The sequence below is a fragment of the Vicugna pacos genome, chromosome 3, assembly GCF_048564905.1.
Source record: "Vicugna pacos chromosome 3, VicPac4, whole genome shotgun sequence".
Taxonomy (NCBI): Eukaryota; Metazoa; Chordata; class Mammalia; order Artiodactyla; family Camelidae; genus Vicugna; species Vicugna pacos.
This window is the reverse complement of record NC_132989.1, coordinates 20,290,125-20,311,217: the sequence shown is the minus strand read 5'-3', so window position 1 is coordinate 20,311,217 and position 21,093 is coordinate 20,290,125. Positions and strand designations below refer to the sequence as shown.

At 48.1% G+C, this 21,093-nt stretch overlaps 1 long non-coding RNA gene across 3 annotated transcripts in view; it reads left to right on the top strand.

Annotated features, from left to right (window-relative positions):
* The first annotated feature begins 20,962 nt into the window (after positions 1-20,962).
* LOC140691756 (uncharacterized) overlaps positions 20,963-21,093 on the top strand; it is a 36,146-nt gene continuing 36,015 nt past the window's right edge. For all 3 annotated transcript variants that reach the window (XR_012067431.1, XR_012067430.1, XR_012067428.1), the window contains exon 1: positions 20,963-21,087. This is a non-coding gene — a long non-coding RNA (uncharacterized lncRNA). The remainder of the gene's footprint in view (positions 21,088-21,093) is intronic.

Below are 21,093 nucleotides of genomic sequence, written 5' to 3'. Positions count from 1 at the left end.
CCTTCAAGCAAACCCACATCAGAATCACCCACAATATAAGAAGTATTCCTTTTCTAAAGACCCTTACAGGAAATTCCACGCTGTCCCAGGGGAACTTGGTCTGGTCTCTAACACTCCCACCAAGGGAACTGTTTGTGTCTGACTGAAGTTTCCCAGGATGCAGCTTCTGTCCATTTCCTCTGTTTTTCCTTAGAGCGGAGAACAACGAGCCATCATCTTTTTAGAATAAACACCGTCCACGTTATGCTTCCGCTTAGCAAACACTTCTTGAGGACCTCTGGTGTGCCAGGAGCTGCCGAAACCAGGAAGTACAAGACGTGAGCTCTGTCCCCAGGGCACTCACAGTTGGCCTCGATGATGGGCAGGTGGACAAGAACCAGCATCTACCATGTGGTGTTGCGACACTTGCAGTGTGTGGCAGGTAGTCTCAGGCTCCGACGAAGACTGATCCTTTCCAACTGGGAGGTAGCTGCTAGAGAAAGCTTTGCGAAGAAGGGACGTTGGAGATGGTCTTGAAAGATGGAGAGAAGTTGGCCACTTAGGCGAATGGAAAAGTGTCCCAAGCACAAGGACAGCAGGGACCAAGGCATGAAGGGGAAGGTGAGGGGGAGAAAGGAGAGAAAGGTGAGTTCAGTATGATGGGAGCATGAGGAGATAAGGGCTTTCTCGAGAACTCAACAGTTTCACCCTCTCCCACCCTGTTAGCTTTTAGGCTTCTGCCTTCTCAACCGACACTATCAACTAACATTTATTACTGTCTTACTAGGGACTAGACACTACTATACATGCATTAACTGACTGAATCCTCCAAATAGGTGAGTGGAATGCTATAATTTTGTAGATGAGGAGACCGAGGATCAGGGAGGTCACACAAGCTAAGAAGTGGTGAAACTGAAATACCAATATAGATCTGTCTGCTTGGGCTCATATGCTCTTAAGTTTCTTTTAATTTCTTCATAGATATACACATACGATTTTCCCTAGGTGCACAAACTGTTTTAATTGGCTGGAAGTTTTCTCTTCCATTTTTGATTTGGTTCTTCAGTCCCCCACATCAGCCTCCTCCCTCCTTAAACTATGTCAACAACCTGCTTATGGCCTTTTCAGTAGGGAGCCCTTCAGAAAGTGCAATTTCTAGTAAACCCTCAGCTTGGTTTTGCAGTGGCTGGAGAAAGAGCAGGATGGGTTATGATGAAAAACTTTCTTTCCTCCAAGGAGCCCTTTGCTCCCTCTTCTTGGGTGAATAGTTCCCCGTTTTTGGAACTCTGTGCAGACACCGCTGGTTCTCTGGGCCGCCCCAGGGACTCCAGCTGCAATCTTTGGCCTGTCCCATCATCGTTGAGGACGCGGCAAAGAGGCAGCCCCTGCGGAGGGCCCAGCCATGTTTTGCTGGCTGGAAAAACGTCAATTTTTTTTAAGTGAACAATTTAAAAACGATCCCTTACCCCACCCTGATCCAGCTGCTGACGACAGGCCTCCTGGCTATTAGGGGACCACTAGGAAAATCCCATGAGCGTGTGTCTTCTTGTGGGAGAGCCAGTGTTTCTAGCCTGATCTGTTAATGCTCAAAAACGGAGAACTTTCTTGGCTTTTTAACCCCCTCTTGAGCTTAATGAGATTTTAAAAACTCAGAGTTACAGGAAAGAGCATGGGAACTCGAAGCGGACGGTAGCTGAGTGCTTTTAGGACACCGAAAGCTTCCGACTTCCACTCAGGTCTGCTTGTAGCGGGAGCCTCTCACCCAGGTCTCCCCGGGGAGGGCGGCTGAGCTGCTGCAAGGCGTCAGACACCAAGTCAGTCTCAAGAAGCACTTCCATTGTACCGGTTGCCTTACACGCATCATCTCTTTAATCTTCAAATCAGTCCCGTGAAATGGGCACCGATGGCACCCTCTCCTTGCGGATGAGGAAGCCAAATATGAGATTGGGTAACCTGTCCAAAGTCACCGAGCTAATGAGTAACAGAGCAGAGATTCAACCCCTGCAGATTGACGCTCCTAACTCCCACGCTTCCCTAACCTGGGGGGAGATCTCACCCCAAGGGAATCCTTGTTTTTGCCTTTTTGCCGGCCCGTACCTCCTCTTCTGCTAACAGCACCTCAGTTTTTCTTTGGGGAGCCACCCTCCCCTGCCCTCGCTTCCATGGGTTTGGGGTGGGCTGTGAGTCCATATCCTTGTTCCAGTGATAGACCTGTGGCCCTGATCTGGCCTATGAGATCATCAAATCCAGCCTGCCAAAACGATTGGTTGGTACAGGAATGGGCCCACGACCTTAGTGACATCCACGGTGCCAGGGCCTCGTCCTGGGACGAGGGATCCAGGTTGCAGCAGGGGAATTTGTTACATCAGGGCAGCTTAAGTGCTGTTCCCCCTACCCTCAAATGACCTCTGAACCTGGGCTCTGTCTGCCTCTGGTCTTTAAGGGCTCTCACGCTTTATGCTGAGTATTTATTTATTGACATTTGAATAGTGCACCTCTTAGAAAAGTCGCTTCAGAAAGCAAGCAGGCGGTTTGAAATATTAATTGCAATATGAAATGGGCAAGCACTGCTCTGGTGTAATCACTCCTGGAATGAGTTCACTGAAAGAGAAGCCTTGATTCCTGAACTCAGCAAACACAGCTTTTTTTTTTTTTTAATTCCGATGTTTGTTCTCCATTCTGGACCAGAAGAAACTATGCCTTGATCTTCTAAGAATGGGGAGGAATCATGTCATTCAGAGCCCTCTGCCCATATTCCAACCCTAGTTGATTCAAGTTGTCCCTTGATGATTTAGCTCATTCCGGGGGAGAGGGGGGTGCATCAGTGTTGAGCTATTTCCCCCCAGAATTCTTATCAAGGACCACCTGCCACATCAGTTGTGATAAAGAATGTCAATACATCATGCCTCATCATGATAGGGAATTGCATGGCATCAACCGCTCTTCAGTTAGGAAAGACGTTCACACACCCTGGGAGCCGCACCCAGACCTGTCCAACCATCCCTCAAATGTGAGTCTGAGAAACTCCAGTGTTAGGATGGAGTTCAGACCTTCGCCTTGGCCTGGGTGGGGCTGCCTATTTGGAGGCCCTGAGACGGGGTGGGTGTATCAGACTCAGATAGCCTCCTGCTGCTCTTCCCCCCGTGACGTGCTCACAGCTTTCCTGTCTCAAGGACGTGCAGATAAAGGGATTCCACATCTTAACAGAAAAACCTTCACGAACAAAGGGGGCTGTCCTGGCCCACAAAAGATAATGCGTTCTCGTAAGTACAGCACTTTAACATTTGCAAGGATTTTCCCTCCTCCAAATGTTCACCATGACACTCCGCTGATCCAAAGACCTTTAGAAGCGCTCATGGTCTGAGGGAAAGCAGCGCGGCGTACGGGATGCTGCCCGGGACAGCCCCAGCATCCCTTCTGCTGTGGTCCTTTATGCATCCTCTGCCCAGAGGCACCCGCTCTTCATTACTCTACAACCATCTGAAGCAGCATTCATTCATGCATTCATCCATTCATTTATCAGCATTTATCGGGCACCTACTGTGTGCACACCCAAGTGCTAGGTGCTGTCTCCCACTTGTGCCCCCTGGGGTTAACTCAGGCTCCAGTGCTCTTTATTTTTTCCACCCCAAGGGGAATAGCTGTTGTTCTTTGCCTGTTTGACAGCCATTACCCCATCTTCTGGTAACAACACCTCAGATTTTCTCTAGGGAGCCACCCTCCCCTACTCTCAGGGCCTGTGGGTTTGGAAGGACTGACACCAACCTGGGATGCAGGGGTAAACCGGTGGCCCTCGCCAGGCCTGTGAGAGCGTCACATCCAGGCAGCGGAAGTGACGGGTTGATTCAGGAACGGGCTGAGGACCTAATGAAGTCTGAGAACCAGCTTCTGGATTTCTCGGACTGTCATAAGGAGAGACTTCTGTCTTTCTGGATCTGAAGCCATGAAGGCTGCTGGTGGCCGTCTGTCTCCCTGCAGGGGAAGTGCACCTAGGAACTGGGAAGCCCAACATTGGTGCCAAGAGGGACAAAGGGAGCCAGCGCTCCGTGTCCTGGGTCCAGATGCACCTGACCGTTCCTGTTCCCTAAGGCAATAGTCTCTCCTCCTCAAAACAGTTGGAGTTGAATTCTTTCGCTTGTAACCAAAGCCCTGAGCTCTCGATAAAGCTTCAGAGCACAGTCCTTTCTCCCACCTGACTTTCTGACCCTTTGCCAGGAGGAGAGAGCACTGGATCTGGAGTCTGGAAACCTGACGTTAAGTCCGGTTCAGCCATTTCCTAACTGTGGGACCTTGAGGTAATCATTTATCTTCTCTGAATATCAGTGTCCTCATCTTTTAAGTGGATATAAGACTGCTTCTAAGGTTGTTTTGATTAAATGAAATGATGCTTTTTAATGTACTTTATAACATTTGCCATCCTCAAAAGTCAGTAACATTACAGTATGTGTTTCTTCAATACCTTGCAAAAAGGTGGTGATCTCTAGATGTGTGCGACGCTGTTTCACGGCCGTCAGACTGGCCAGCCTGCCAGTCCTGGGAGACACCTCGGGCTGTGTGGGCTTTGACCCTTCTCCCTACACATCGTGTGTTTCTCCCCGCTTGCTTCTCCAGTCACGGCCAGAGGAACACACATGGGCAGACAGCGAAGGCAAAGGTTGTCAGAATGCAGTGTGCTGTGACTCACGTGGCTCACCTTAAACACATGATGGAGGTCAGTTAGATTTTCACTCCTGTGAATTTGACCTCCAAGGGAAGTTGCCCTGAGAGATGAGAACACAAGATAAGAACTCCTGGTGCTGAGCTAGGACCGCTGGCTGTGTTGTGCTGAGTCCAAGTTGAAAGGCGCAAGGAGGCCCGTCTTCAGAGGCAGGAGATTGGAGCAGAGAGAAAAGACCAAATGGAACCAGAGAAAGAAAAGCTGGTCTCAGACCTGAACAGCTTTTTGCTTTCCTAGAGCACCTGATTGTCCTTTAAGCCCTGCCCCAGAACCCCATATGGTGCCCACACCCTTACAATGAGCACGTCGCTGTGTCTGGGCCAGGTGAAGTAGCTTCTGTCCCTTGCAATCGAAAGAATCCTCCTTAGAACCACGATGGGTCCCAGCTGGCAGTGGGGACACCCGAGGCTCTGGCAGTGAAATGAGTGGCCCAGGGTCACATACTGATACAGAGTTTGCAGTTAGAGTTTGCAGCCTCTGGGCATTTACTCAGTCTGGAACTCCTGGTCTAGGGAACCCATGGTGAGGTTTCTTCACACCAGGAGAGAGGGCAGTGGGGGCATCTCATGCCCACCTCCCTTTCCCGCCATAGTTTAGAAGGATGGGTTTAATTTAATTTTACTTATTTTAATAGAGGTACTGGGGATTGCACCCAGGTGTGCACGCTAAGCACACACTCTTCTACTGAGCTGTACCCACTCCCCAGGAAGAAACTGGCTTAGAAGCTGGCATGAGATGGAGTGATCACTAATTCCACAGACTGCTTAATCTCTTTGTATGGTGAACATTACCCATGGCTCTTAAAACACACACATTCAGCAGTGGTGTTGGAGGGAGGGCCACTTTCTACTTCCTTCGCCCGCTGGGCACCGGCAGAGGTCCTCACATTACCTCTGTCCATTGGTATCCGGGGGTGGTTTTCCGTTAAAGGCAAAGCTGAGCACCCTGAAGTCTGTGAAAAATCATAAGCCCTCTGCCACAGTTCTGTTGTCAGATGCTCGGGAGAAAGGTAGAGAGCCAGGGACGCGGACTTGCTCTCCTCCGAGCCCCGGGCTGACCCTCCAGTGCTGCCCGGTTCATCCCCTTCACTGCGCAGCAAGTTACGCTCCCCCATCACCCTTCCCTGCACGAGCCTCGGTTACAGCTGGTGAATCTCTTACTAGGGCTGTCTGGTGCTGAAGCCGGCCTCTCCAGCTCACAAGAGCCAATTGTTAAAAATACAGAAATCTTGGTGAGCCGGCTGTTAAATGGCTGGTACCTTAAAATTGGCTACGGCAGTGGTACTGACACCACTGAAATCACCAAATGCTATAAATCAGCCCCTGCCACAAAGAGCTGGTGGTTCGGCCTTCACCAGCACACCTCTGCTGTTTGACTTGGGGGCTGACGTGACAGGTGGCACCTGCACTTGGCTCCACCATGTACAGCCTAGACTGGTTTCAGCCTGAGTGAGGGGTCGGGTTGGGGATGAGGCTAGGTGGAGGCAGAGAGAAGCTGCAAAGACCCCATCTGGAGTTAAGTCAGTCACTTCACAGTGCTCCTGGTTTGGCGATGAATTAACCTATCCGAAGCGCAGGCAGGACTCTGCTTTGTGAATCAACAGCGGGTTTTTGTTTATTTGTACTGGTTTTCACCGGAGCCTTGAAAAGGGGTTTGGCTCCCCACCCACCTCAAAGACGATGCTCAGAACTTTGCCCAGGGCTGCAAGAACGATGTGCAGATCCTGTACATCAGAATACTTGGGGGATGGTGCATTCCCTCTGCTGCCTGCTTCCTGTAGGCGATGGGGCTGGGGCTGGGGGTGGGGAGCCCGCCCCAGGCTCATTCCCTAAGGGCAGTGGAACTGGTGAATTACCCTCCCCTTCATGATCGCCGTGGGCCAGAGGCAGGGCGCAGGTGAAGCAGGCCAAAGTCTGACTTTGCTGGGATAAAGTCAGCATCGTTACGAGCCCACAGGAACTAAGATGGGGCAGAAGACCTAGCACACCCGTTTCCACTTTAGTGAGCATCAGGGGCTCTGAGAAGTTTGTTAAAACCAAAGAACTCTGATTTGGTAGATCTGGGACAAGACTCCAGACTCTGTAATGGGCGCCTGGGGTGACTGTAAGTCTGGTGGTCCTCAAACCTCATTTTGACGTTGCCCTGGGTCAAAACTGGACAGGATTGATGCTTTAACACACACATTTCCTTTCTGATTAAATATCAAAATGTTCTGGGTTCTCTTTATGTATTTACTAGCAACCTCCCCTCGTCCACACATTCATGAATGAGAAGTTTCTTGAGAGATTAAAATTTTCAGTAACTCAATTGCCATCAACTATTTCAAGAACACCAGAGATTCTGGCAAGATCTAAATCACTGTAAGTTCCTAGGTTTGGTGCTGCTTGGAATCAGGATAATTTTTAGACAAAGCAAAAACAGTCGCAAATACAGTCTGTCAGTAGAAAAGCCACAGTCACCGCCTCTGTCCTGAACAGAACTGAATAAATGGCCAAGAGTAGATGTTTCAGTGTCCCACCTTAAAGGGGCAACACGGTCTGCTGAAAAACAATATGGGATTTTAAATAGGCCTCTGAATTATTCTTTTAATTAATCAAGCATATTTGATTTACAATGTTGTGTTAGTTTCTGGTGTACAGCATAGAGATTCAATTATACATATATATTATTTTTCATATTTTGTATCATTGTAGGTTTTTATAAGATATTGAATATACTTCCCTATGCTAAACAGTAAGACCTTGTTGTTTATCTATTTTATATGTAGTAATTAGTACCTGAAAACTCCAGCCTCCTAATTTATCCCTTCCCTCCTCTTTCCCCTCCGTAACCATAAGTTTGTTTTCTGTGCCTATAAGTCTCTTCGTTTCATAAATAAGTTCATTTGTGCCATTGTTTTTAGATTGCACATATAAGTGATACCGAATTCTCATCACAGCTTTGTGGCAAGTTACTTAACATTTCTGAGCTTATTTTCCCATGTTAAAATAGGAAGGGAGGGGAAAATTTGTTTACATTTTAAAAACAGGAGGCGGGGGGATAATTCCTACGTGGCAGGGGCATCACGAAGGTTGGCGGTAAGTTATAGATACGTGTGTATGTACAGATATATCAAGTATTTGGCATAAGGAGTTTGGAAACTCCACCAATTAGATGTTGCGAAAGTTCATCTCTCTGAGTTTCAGCTTCTTTGTCTGCAAAACAAGGATAACCATAGTCCCCACCGCAGAGAATTGCTTTGAGAATTATATGAAATATTTTCCGTAAAGTACCTGGCGAACATCTGGGACAATTTGAGTGTCAAAATGAATGATAACAGCAAAGAAATCTAACAAACTGAATAAAGTCAGAGTTCGTGAGTCCACGCCAACACAAATAAATAAGGCATACAAGAAAACTCCTGCTTACAGTGGAAAGCCGACTAATGATGGTAGAAGGAATGATGGATTTAGAATGCCACCGTTTGGCAACCACCACAATAATATTTGAGTCAGCGGAGAATCATTGATGGATAAATCACCACAGGATATCTTCATAGTCAAAATGTATCTCCTTCCAAGAGACTGGTGATCACAAAGGATAAAACAGCGACTTTACACTGGAGAAAACCAGCAGACACTACCTTTTACTGGGAGTAGTGGACAGCATGTCCCTTGCAGAACTCACGTCTTCCGTGAAATTCCAAGGAAAAGTGCATAAGCTGAACCTCACCATGAGAAAGACAGACCAAATGGAGGGGCGTTCCTTTCAAACGTGTCAATGGCATGAAGTAGCAAGATTCAGGAATTGTTCCAGAGATGTGACAAGTGAATGCGACACCTAATCGTGGATTTTCTTGGGCTAAAAAGAACATTATAGAAACCCTTGGCAAAATCTGAGTCAGGCTTATGGATTAGATAACCATATTGCATCAATGTGACTGTCATGATTTAGATAATTACATTGTGGTTTTGAGAGGCAGGATTTGTAGGAGACTTTAAGGAAATAAGCACACATTCTGAGGGATACAGGGCATCACGTCTGCAACATCTCAAATGGAAAAAGAGAAATTGATCGATTGATACATAGATCCGTTGGTAGATCTAATGCATATTAAGTAACTGACAGTTGTTACGGCTGTTAATTAATTGACAGTAATAACGGAACCCTCAATCTGGTCTCAAGAGCTTAGAAGCCAAGAAAATGAGTCCAAAACCAACATGAGGATTTTCTAGAAGGCACTTCTGGGGCTTGCAGTACAAAATGTGACCCTCAGTCTGTGTCCTCTGACTCACTTTGCTTCAGTTCCTCTTGGCAGCTGTGGTACGAGGACTAGAGTCCCTGTGTGGTCTTACAGGAAGTGTAGGCTTTATGAAGTGCATCCTGCATGAGGGGAAGGCTGGCGGGGTTGACAGATGCTGCTTCTTATCCATTCCTTATGCTATCCATTCCAAATCCAGCATGGCCCAGCTCTGAGTCTTCCTCTTCACGGTGCATGTGGACATTCAGGGCTCATATGCCTGGAAGGGACAGCAGTGTACCAGATACTGGTCTATCTTCCAGCTCCAGAGAATTCCATAAAAAGCCATTTCCGGGTAATGGTTGAGTCTTGGCCTGGCCCTGCCAATTTGGAGGGCATAAATATATGTCGGTGCTTTGAGCAGTACGGAGTGCCGTAAAATGCGTCAATCATACACATGTGCTGGGGAGCCTGTGGCTTTGTGGTTAAAGAGGGCAGCCTCTGGAGTCAGACAGACTGCTTCCATATCCCAGATACACCACTTATCCGATGGGCAACTGGGGGCAGGTCATTAAACCTCTCTCAATTTTCTTCATCCACAAAATGCGGATGATAACTGTAATGCAGAGCCAAACTCACAGGGCTTGGTGTTCAGTAAGAGAGACAGCGCGAGTGATGGAGGTTCCATGCCCTCGCGTCCTAAAACATCTCTAGGTGTGAAATAATGTTACCATGATGTCATCCTGAAAGTATCTGGAGATCATTGCATTAACATATGCTGGAACTTCTTTCGTCCTGCTTTTCCTGTCCCGGGCAGCCCGTCTCCTCACGACGCCAGTCACCATTTGCTTTGTGCGTGGCTTTTCTCCTGACGCCACTTCCCACTGGGCTCCTGGAAGGAGCGCTGCCCCCCTCTCTCTTCCTCGCCCGCCGAGAGCTGATCCCTGGGGCTCTGGAGGCTTCTGCGATTCTGCAGGAATGTATCCTGCCTGAGAAGCACACCTGCAAAACGTGTATCTGAAGCCAGAACCCAGCTGCCGGCTCCCAGAGCTGCGGGACACGTTTTCACTTTCACTTTCTGCCAGGCGCACGAGCCTGTGCAAATTTTGTTCATGACGCAGAGGCAGAGCGAGAAAGCCGCCTTGCTGGTGGGAAGGTGGGACTCTGCCCAGGGTCTCAGGACAGCAGTCCCCCCACTCCCACCCCCCAGCCTGCCCGCAGCGGCCTTAGCCAAACCCCAGGCATGGAGGCTGAAAAGGACTGTGTCAGAAGAAAGCTATTTCACCAGAGTCTTCTCTCGCAGACTCCACGCCCATATTTCCGCCTGCTTGTTGGACATCGCCAGATGACGGCGGGTCCCAAATGACACCTCGCCCCTCCCTTCCTCCTAGGTCCTCTGTTTTGGGTGAGGCCACAGGCCAAGTCAGAAACCTCAAAATCATCCTCCCTCCAAACCAGCCTTTAGCAGGTCCTATCCATTCCAGATCCAACACTGCCCAGCTCTGAGTCCTCCTCTTCACGGCGGGCGCATGTGGCCATTCAGGGCTTTGTGATCTCTCTCTCCCCCTGGGCGATTTCAGCAGCCGCCTCCCTCGCCTCCCTCCCACCACCTCCCCCGACGCTGGTTCGCTGTTCACCTGAAGGGCGAAGTTACCTCCGAAGCAGGGAACGGTGTGTCTCCCACCGTGAGGAAGCACATATTGGCTCCCCCCGTAGCTCTGGGAGGAGCATAGATTCAAGTTGGCGTGCGAGGCTCAGCCCATCTCCAGCGTCATCCCACCCTCCAGCATGCCAGACTGCTTCCTGGTTCCCTGGCTGCTCCCTATTCGTTCACCAGTGAGCCTTCGAACAAGGTCTTCCCTCGGTCTGGACTGTCCTTTCTCCTCCTTTTTTAACCTGGAAGATTCCTCCTTTACCCTTCAACCTGAGCTCAAAAGTCACCTTCTCTGGAAAGCAGGTCTCCCTGTCTCCCTCGTCTCTGCTCCCAGAGCACATGTTCTGTGCCTTTGTTATTATAACTTGTGAGTCTGCCTTGTGGTTGGTTGTTTCTGTGGATACACTCCATGCTCCCCAAGATCAAGGATTGTGCCTTGTTGACTTCTTTACGCCCCGTGCTGGACGTGGCCGTCTTCAGGAGAGGATGTGATCAAGGCACCTCTAGTACCGCAGAGCAGCACTGAGAACTCGAAGCATCACCCTTTGCTATATGGCTTCACAATCTTGCCTCAGTGCCAGATGTTGATTCTATGAAAGGTGGAGTCCAAGGCTCCAGATTCACCTTATCTCAGCCTTCTTGCCAGGTGAACTTGTGTTCTTTCTTTATCTGTCTTTCTGTTCTCCTGCTTTCCCAGCAGATCCCTGAGGGGATGTCTCCTGCCATTTAAAAAAAAAAAAGTATTCTGGATTTGCTGGCTGGGGAAATGTACTTTCCTAAGGGACCAGAGAAAGCTGATCTTGTTAAAAGGATTTAGCTATCATCGCTCAGAGAGAGGATTCCCCGAGGAGAAGAATACCGTTAACAGTATAAAATGCTGACCCCTGAGGTGTGGATTTCCACACGTGGGCATGTTTCTGTGTCATATTTAGAAGCAGGGTTAGACTGACCCTGGCATGCGCTTAACAGCCTTCGTTCTAATTTCTTCCACGTGGAGTGTTGTTCCAAGTTTCTCATCATTTCTGCTTTGGGAGGTGGCCAGGGTCCAGGCTGTACTCGCAGTTGCGCCAAGTCTCTGTGTCTCCTCCGCCCCGGGGGCTTGGTCTGCCTCTTGGATTGTGTACATTTCGGCAGGTGCGGCACATGCAGGGGTCAAACCCCACAGTTGAGGGTGCCCTCCTGCACAGGGTCTCATTTTTCTCCATCTGCACGACCATTTGGGGCCTCGGGCTTCGTGACTCACAGTGACTCTCCATCTGCCCATTTACTCCAGAAAAGAAAAAGGATTTCTTCACACACAGTTGGCCCAGATTCAGGCATGGGCTGAGTCATCATATCACATGGTTCGGAGCCACCTGTCTGACCCATACCCTGTAGCAGAGCTCCATAATAGTGGGGCTTCCCATTACTTGGAGAGGAATATGACTTGTGTACTACCCTCTCCAGCCCTAAACCAACCTGAAACTCCCAGCCTGGACCACTAGTGGGATAGGTCAGGGTGGGCAGATGCTCGTAGCTCCCGCCCCTGGATCCCTCCCTGCAGCTTGCAGACATTCTCACTGATGACCTCTCGTCCCCGGGCCCAGTAGAGGCCTCGGCATCATTGTCAACACAGCCCTCCTAGCAACTGCCCCTCACGATGGGTCGGACTCAGCAGCAGAGGTTAAAGCGTATTGGTCCCCAAAGGTTAGATTGGGAAGACTTGGCTGCTTTGGGGACGAGGAGCGTAGCCTCCCACAGGCTGCTTTTATTTGCTTGTGTATTTAAGTATTTACTGGGGGTGGGGGTTGTTGGGAGAATTTGGAAGATGATACATACACACACTGAATCCAAAATTCAAAAGGTGAAAAAGAAAAGGGGAACTTTTCTTTCCCACCTCAGTTCTCTGTCCTGGAGGCAGCCTCTGTCATCGGCAGTTTTGTGCGTGGCTTTGTCCATATGTGTGTGTGTGTGTAAACCCGCACAGAGAGAGAGAGAGGTTGCATTCGCTCACTAAGGCTGCTGAAGGCTGGAAGTCTGGAATCAAGGTGCCGGCAGGGCAGGTGTTTTCTGGAGGCTGTGAAGGAGAGTCTTTTCCGCCCCTCTCTCCGGCCTCCGGTGTCCTGCTGGTAATCTTAGATATCTGGTGGCTTGTAGATGCATCGCCTCAGTGTCTGCCTTTGTGTTCACACCGAGTTCTTCTTGTGTGCATGTCTGTGTGTAAATTTCCCTTTTTTATAGGGACACCAGTCTTATTTAATTAGGGCCCGACCTCATGACCTTATTTTAACTTAATTACCTCTGTAAGGACCTTATCTTCCAAGTAAGGTACTGGGGGTACTGGGGGTTCGAAATTCAACATAGGAATTTGGGGATGACATAATTCAAAACAGGTAGCACTGGCATGTAAGTGTATGCTGTCTTAAATGGTGGTACACGCTAAACACTATTCTGCACCTTGCTTTCTAAACTTTATTCTTGGGAATTTTTCTATATCAATATAAACAGACCCACCTTTTAAGTGGCTATATAGAAATGCATCGTATGGGAGTATGTTTGTTTATTTAACACGTCTCTTAGTGACGGACATTAAGCTCCGTCCAATCTTTTGCTATTGCAAGTTTTCCCTGAATGTCCCTGAACATGTCCTTTCCCACGTCAAGGGCAAGTGCAGCAGTGAAATAGATTCTGCCACGTGGAAGTGCTTATTCATAGAGTAGATGCCTTTTGATTTCAATATGCATGTAAACTGCTCTTAACTGCCGAGAGAAAGGGCAGAGGAGATGGGATTACCCAATTAGCTAAAAGCTGCAAGGGATCCCCTTCGGGTTAAAAGAGGACTAGAAAGAGCCCACAGAGGGAGGGAGGAGGACCTGTCTAAGACTGGCACTTGGAATATATAAAATAGATAAACAGCAAGGTCCTACTGTATAGCACAGGGATTTCTTGTAATACCTTGTAATAGCCAATAATGAACAATAATATGAAAAGGAATATACGCATACACAACTGAATCACTATGCTATACACCAGAAATTAACACTACATTGTAAATTGATTGGACTTAAATACCAAAAAAATTAATAAGAAATAAAACTGGCATTTGTACACCCCCAGTTTGAAGTGACACCCTTAGTCTGCGCCATGAAAAGCACTCCTCTGAGTCTGCAGGAAGGCTGTCGCCTCGCTCCGAGCTCAGAGACAGAGGCTGGGTCCGGGGACTCCTGCCTGCCTGAGCCTTCAGCCCCGGGTTCCCGGAGGAGGAACGTGAGGAGCTGAGGATGGGAGGTTGCAGGGCAGAGCCCCGAACACAAAAGAAGCTCCTTTGGCTGAAGGGCAGGCCTAGTGTGGACGCAAGTGCCATTGTTCTTTCTCCCTGGTACCCTTCCCGGGGAGCCTCTGTTCAGCCGGCAGAAAGCCAAACCTCCAGCTGTGCTTGGCCGGGGTCCCCGCCCCGGCGGAGGGCTCTAACCTTGCCCAGGGTGTGAGGGCATCTGAAGGCAGTCATCCGACGGCGGCGTGGCACCGCTTCTCAACGTAGCTGCCAGCTGGCATCTTGGACGCCCTCCCTCGGTTTGTGCTTATATGTGGGAACCTGACTCCTGGAGGTTAACTTGTCAGGGCTCTTTCTAGCCCTCTCCTCGCAGAATTAGAGGGTTTCTCACTTTGTAAGGGAATCCAGAAGCTTGTCCTTTGTTGCTGGAGAAACTGAAGACAGAAGCGATGAGGGCGTGAGGCCCGTTCAACAGCCTCTTGCCGGGGCCAGGCGCTCTGCTATATCCTGGGGTTCCGCGTGCGATTAAGTTAGGCCCTGTCACTGCTCTCCTCGGCCTCGCAGTCCTGTAGCGATGTCAGCCGGGAAGCAATAGTGGGCGTCCGTAAGATGGGCACTCGGAAAGAGATGCCCCAGAGCAGAAGCTGTGAGGGCTACAAAGGGGAGACATTCATGGAGCCGGGCCGGGGGGTGGGGTCGGAGGCCGCCCCCAGGACGAGCCGGCGTTGGAGCTGTGAGCCAGAGAAGGGCCGCGTCCCGCCCGCGCCGTCGCGCTGGGACCAGCAAAGCAGGGCAGAACCAGTTGCTCTCCCCTGCCACTCCAGACTTAGAGCGCGGGGCAGAGAGTCCCCTCCGGGGCGGTCGGCTGCCTCCTGCTGCAGTGGCCACGTACAGGGACTTTACTGGCCCAGGAATCCTTTGGAAGATTCTTCCAGGCCGAATAAAAGGGTTGCTTGCTGGAGGAGCTAAGCGGGAAGGGAGTTAGCATCCCTGGCCCCTGCTTCATTGTCAATAAAGGAAGCCACCAGGTTTGTGCGGGGTCGGGGCCACAGGTGGGCAGAAGCCCCGCCGCCTGCGGGCCCAGCTGGTGCCTCCCTCCCGGCAGGCGAGGGCCCGCTGGGGCCGGAGCAGCGACGCCGCGGGGCGAAGAGTCAGAGCTCTTGGGCCTGACCTTCCTGCTGCCCTGTTTCGTGCCAGCCAGAATGACATAAATCAGGTATTCCTGGTAAATGTGAGTGTAGGTCAGAGCCATTAAAGACACTAGTGCAGGCCTGGGACCCAGGGTGTCTGGTGTGGAGCCCTGGCCAGTGACCCCGGGAGAGGACTCCAGGCCGCGGCTGCTGCCTTGTGTGCGTGTGGAGAAGTGGGGAAGACACTTGGCAAGCAGTCGTCTCAGCTTCTGAGAGACATCATCCCACGAACACTGCAGAGACAGCTTGTCTCCGTGTCACTTCAGCACCCTGTGAAGCTGATGCGATGCTGTCCATTTGACAGGTGGGAAGACTGCGGCACGGAATTAGTCATCCCTGCTCACAAAGCCTGGAAAGCAAGGGAACCGGCGTTTGAACCCAGACCTTCAGACACCAGACCTTAGAAACAGTCATCTAGGGCCAAATGCCCAGCAGAAATAAATCTAATAACACAGGATTTTTGTCCCTCTTTACCCCTTTCTTCTCATGCAAGATACTTTTTCAGCAGTTCACGCCCCAGCAAGACAAGATGAAGGGTGTGGGCGGCAATGGAGAGAGCAGTCTTTCTGTTTGTTTTACAGCTAACCGAGGGTAAGAGGGACTAAGGGGAAAGGTGTTTGGGTGACGCGGTGGGGGTGGGATGGGACGTGTCTTGGGGATTTTATTGTTCCCAAACAGTCGTCTGACTTTGTGACCAGGGAGGGATGGGTACATGGTCTAAATCTTATCCCGCCTCGACATACGTGAAACTGACCGCTGGTGGGGCCCCTAATCCAGAGACGTGTGTAAACGCTCTTAGGAACAGTCTCTGAGCTTCTCAACCACAAAAGCCCTTCCAGGAACTCCTGATCTTAAGATCGTGTGTGCCAGTGTGAGCAGGTACTAGGCATCTGGCGAAATTTCAGCTTCTCCAACCCAGCTGTTCAGCTGTGTTTGAAACAAGGATCCAGTGCAAATTGCCAGTATCTCTGCCTGGGTAAACACAGACCAGTGCTTTGAGCTGCCTGATGGGGCTGAATCCACAGTCCCCATCCATACCCACCCCCAGTGGATAGCAGAGGACATTGAACAGAGACGCCTCAGGCCCATGAAGGGTGTTTATTTCCTGTTGGTCAGCTCTTTCATGGATTATCCATGCACTCTGCGTCTCATTCTTACTGCTTCTCTGGACCCATGCAATTTGACTTTGGCCAAGTTTTTTCCCTCTCCAAGTCTTAGTTCCATATTAATAAATGGATTGTTAGAGTTAGAGTCTTTCTAAGATTATATGCAGTTCAAAATCTATGCTTCCTCTTCATCTACTGTATCCGTCCAAGGCAGAGATGGGGAGTGAGGATGAGGGCAGAGGGGACAGTGGGAACAGTGTGCCCTGAGGCCAGCAATAAGGAGGTGCGTTGTCTATGGAGAATTCAATCTAAGACAACCTACTAAGAGCTGGTGTGTTTTTTGGTTGAACTGGCAATTCTAAACCAGGTCATGATAAACTGCTCCTCCTTGCAAGGCGCTCTTTTCATACTAGCTTGCTCTTGGTACGCCACTGAATTAGGCTCTTATCACTAGCAACCCAACTCAGAATGGCTTAAATGAGAAAGGATTTTATTGCCCCACATAAGTGAAAAAACCAGGGGATGTGGAACAGGATAAAAAATGGGGGGCTGGAGAGGATGGCCGTGTCCCAGGTCCCAGTCGAATCCCTGGGATGGGTCCCTGGCTTCTCACAGGAAAGGATTCAAGAGCAAGCCACAGTAGAGTAAAAGTAAATTTATTCAGGGAGCTGCACACTCCATGGACCAACTACTTTGGGGAAGGGGCAGGGATTCCGAGGAATTGGGCCACCACTGCCTCTTTGATCTTTCATGGTTAGCCTCAGAATTGTCATGGCGCCTGTGGGTGTGTCATTCACCATGCTAGTACATCACAGTGTGTATAATGTAGCTCAAAGTCCACTGGAGGTTGGATCTCCTACCATCTTGGGTGTTAAGGTCTACTGGGAGTTGACTTTTCTGCCATCTTGGTGCTAATTGCTGTGTCATTCCTTTAATGGCTGTGCCCTGCCCCCTTCCTTCCTGTCTCAGATGCAGTTGAATTCAGAAATGGTTGCATTCAGATGCTCAGTGTTGCCGTCAGAGAGCTGCCTTCTCCATCTTTTACCACAGCTGTCTTTCATTTTCAGGCCGGCTTTCTTCCCACTCTACCAATATGGTCACCAGCAGCTCCAGGCAGATATTCTATCAGCTGAAGTGCCTCAGAGAGTCTCTCCGTCCCAAAAATTCTCAGCAAAACTCCTAGTTTTTTACGCTGGACCCACTTGGGTCACATGACCGTCTCTGATCTCCTGGGATGGGATATGCTGGGTAATTGTCTGCCCACTCACAGATCAGGGCCAAGGTCAGCATGTGTGCCGAGAGTGGGAGAGGGGTACCTTCTCCCAGGGAATACTGAATGGTGATGTCAGAAGGAAGAGCGGATGCTCAGCCAGCAAAGCAACAAGTGTCCATCACATGTTTCTGCCTCCAAAGAAGGGTTCCTGTTACTCCTGTGGCATCCCTTGTCCCTCCCCTCCCCTGTCCACTTCCTTCCCTGTATTCTTACCAGCGCTGACGGTCCCACCTCCTACTCCCACGGAGTCTGCCTGCTCACAGGGGCCTCCTGACTCCAAAGAATTACTGTGCATGCCTGTCACTTTCACAGTTAACTAAGATCAACTGTTTATTTGTTATCCATTGTAAAAGCAATAAATGTCTATCTTAGAAAAACAGAGGAGAAACCAAAATACAATCAGTGGCCCCACCACATAAGGAAGACCACAAATTATATTGTCTTCTATCCATCATTTTTGTTTCTTCCGATTTTTAATTGATGTATAACATATCTTTTATAGAATATAAATATGCACACACACACATAGATCAACTCAATGAATTTTCACACACTGAACACCCCCATGTTACCAGTACCCAGAATTAAAAAATAGAACATTTTCAACATCCCAGAAACTGCCCCTGCCAACCTTGCTCCTTCCAATTACGACCTCTCCCCAAGGATAATCACCATTTGATTTCTAGCATATTTTTGAACGTTGTATAATTCATACACACTTTTAAAAAATGTAATGTGATCATTGTTTATTATTTCAAATTACGGCATAAACATTTCTATTTTGTTAGGTAGTTTGTAAACATGCTTTTAATAGCTGCATAATCCTATAGCAAAGAGGTACCATAGTTTACTTCATCATTCCTCTCTTGCTGCAAATTAGTATTGTATAGATGAAGGTCTTCCTGCTGACTAGCCAAATGTGAAAGCTATATAGCAGGCCAGGGAAGGGCTGGCTAGAACTCTTCAGGCCTTTCAGATGATTGAATCAGGCCCACCAAGATTATCTAGATAATTTCTTCTACTTGAAGTGATTGTAGATGTAGATTCCTGTTGGATTGAATAATTGGCCAAGCCAATGTAACGTAGTCAAGGTGACACTTAAAACTCACTATCTCAAGAAAACACAAGTGTTTCAATAAGCTGTTTAATTTATTCAAAGGACCATCCTTTCCCCACTGCTCTGCAGTTGCCACCTTTAACATTAATCAAGTAAATTTTTTCACTGTGTGCACCTGTTTCTGGGATCTCTATTGGTCTGTTCATTTAGCCTTCTGCTAATACTATCGTGTGTTAATAATTATAGCTTTTATAGAAAGTTTAGACTTTGGGAAGGGCAAATTCTTCAAGACATACTTGCTCTCCCATGTTCATTGGTTCATTAGTCACAATAGTCAAGATATGGAAATAACCTGTGTTGTCAGTGGGTGAATGTATATAGAAAATACAGTGTGTACATGTGTGTATATATATATATTCCATATATGTGATGGAATATTATTCAACCTTAAAAAAAGAAGGCTGTGACAACATGGATGAAATTTGAGTGTATTATGCTCAGTGAAATGAGCCAGACACAGAAGGACAAATACTGCATGATTTCACTTAAAAGTGGAATTTTAAAAAGTGAAACTCTTTAAGGCAGAAAGTAGGGTGGTGGTTATCAGGAGCTGGGGGTAGAAGTAATGAGGAAATGGTGGTCAAAGGGTACAGAATTTCACATAAGTAGGATGAATAAGTTCTGGGGCTCTAATGTAGGCATAATGATTATAGTTAACAACACTGTTTAGTTATTTGCTAAGAGAGTCAGCAGATCTTAATTGTTCTCACCAAAAAAAAGGATAACCATGTGAAGTGATAAATATGTTAATTATTTATACTTGATTGTGGTGATCATTTCACAATGTATATGTATAGCAAAACATCACATTGTACGTTTTAAATAATACAGTTTTTAATTGTCAATTATCCTTCGCTAAAGCTGGAAAAATTATGGCATATACATAGACACACACACAGACAAACCAGGAGCATCTATAGGTTAGATTTTTTTCATTGCTTTTTAAAAAATAAACTTTATTGAGATGTAATTTACATGTGACAAAATGTATTCATTTTAAGGGAACGGTTTGATGAGTTTTGAGAAATATGCACATTCTTGTAACCACCACCACAATCAAGATACAGACCATTTCCATCACCCTGCAAAATTCTCTCTTGCGTCATCTCGATCATCACCCATTCCTAACCCCTGGCTCCAGGAAACCACTCATCTGTTCTCTGTTAGTATAAATTAGTTTGCCTTTTATAGGATTTTAAAGAAATGGAATCATATAGTATATACTCTTTTGTGTCTGGCTTCTTTCATTCAACATGTTTTTGAGATTCATCCATGTTGTTGCATGCACCAGAATTCATTCCCTTTTTATCGCTGAGTAGTATTTCACTTTATGAATATACTGCAATTTGTTTATCCATTCACTGATAACGAACATTTGGTTGTTTCCAATTTTTGACTACTATGAATCAAGCTACTATGAACATTCATGCACAAGGCTTTCTGAGGACGTATATTTTCATTTCTCTTGGGTAAATATATAGATTTTTCTTTTGGGTAAGCATATGTTTAAAACAGAGAAACCTAATAGTAACTTGCCTTGTTAGGGGCAGAGAGTGGTTCGGGGCATCCAAGATGGCATTATCATAGAATAGGATCAGGTCCTGAAATGGGCAGCTACCTTACATGAGAGCAGCCTGCCTACCCCTAGTCCTTCCAACTAGTAAGAGGACTGCTTTAATGCTGAATCAGCCAGAGGACAGGTGCCTTTCCTCTTCTAGTTGCATGTACAGTTTACATGAAACTAAAGCTGGTTCGGGATGGATTTACCGTGAACGACAATAATGGCTAGCATCTGTCAAACATTCAGTATAGTGACCGTTTCACATACGTTTCATTATTGAATCCTTACCAAAAATTGTGAGGAACTTTTGTTTCTCTATTTGGTAGAAGAGGAAAGGGAGGCCCAGAGGTTAAGCGACTTGTCCAAGATTACACAACTAGTAAATGATAGTTAGGAGTTGAATCCAGGCCTGATTCCAAATCCTGCGCTCTTGAGCCCAAGTTGCTCTCCGCATAGCGCCTGACACGCACTACCTGCGTAGTATCATCAATGGTCGTTGGTCTCTGCTTAATTGCTGACAGCTTTCCAATTAAGTCATTTTGGGTACAAACGATTCTAATTACGTGGACCTCAAGTCGAAAGCAGTATTCCCCTTTTTCCCCGGAAAAAAAGCCTTCAAAAAGAGCACATATTCCATTGTATCGTAGATTCAGCCATTCATTACCCCACCCACTCCTTCACCAAATACTCGTTAATGCTAAGTAGTAGATGCTGTGATTAACACTGAAGTCTCCGTTCCACCCATAGAGTAGGCTTTCAGTCAATCATGATTATTCGGCCCTCCCTTGTCGGTGATTGGCTGAGGGGTGGGCAGGGCCAAGGCAGCTTGGGCCAATGAGAGGTGAGCAGGAGCTTTTAGTGCCCTCTGGGCAGTAGCCCGGCATCTCCGCCGCCCGCGAGCTGGGGGTCCGCGCCATGGTGCCGCCCGAGGGAGAGTCGCTGTTGGCGGGAGCCGGAGGTGTGCAGACCCGAGCGCTGCAGGAAGCCGATTTCAAGCCTCAACGTTCTCCTCACTGAGGTACCC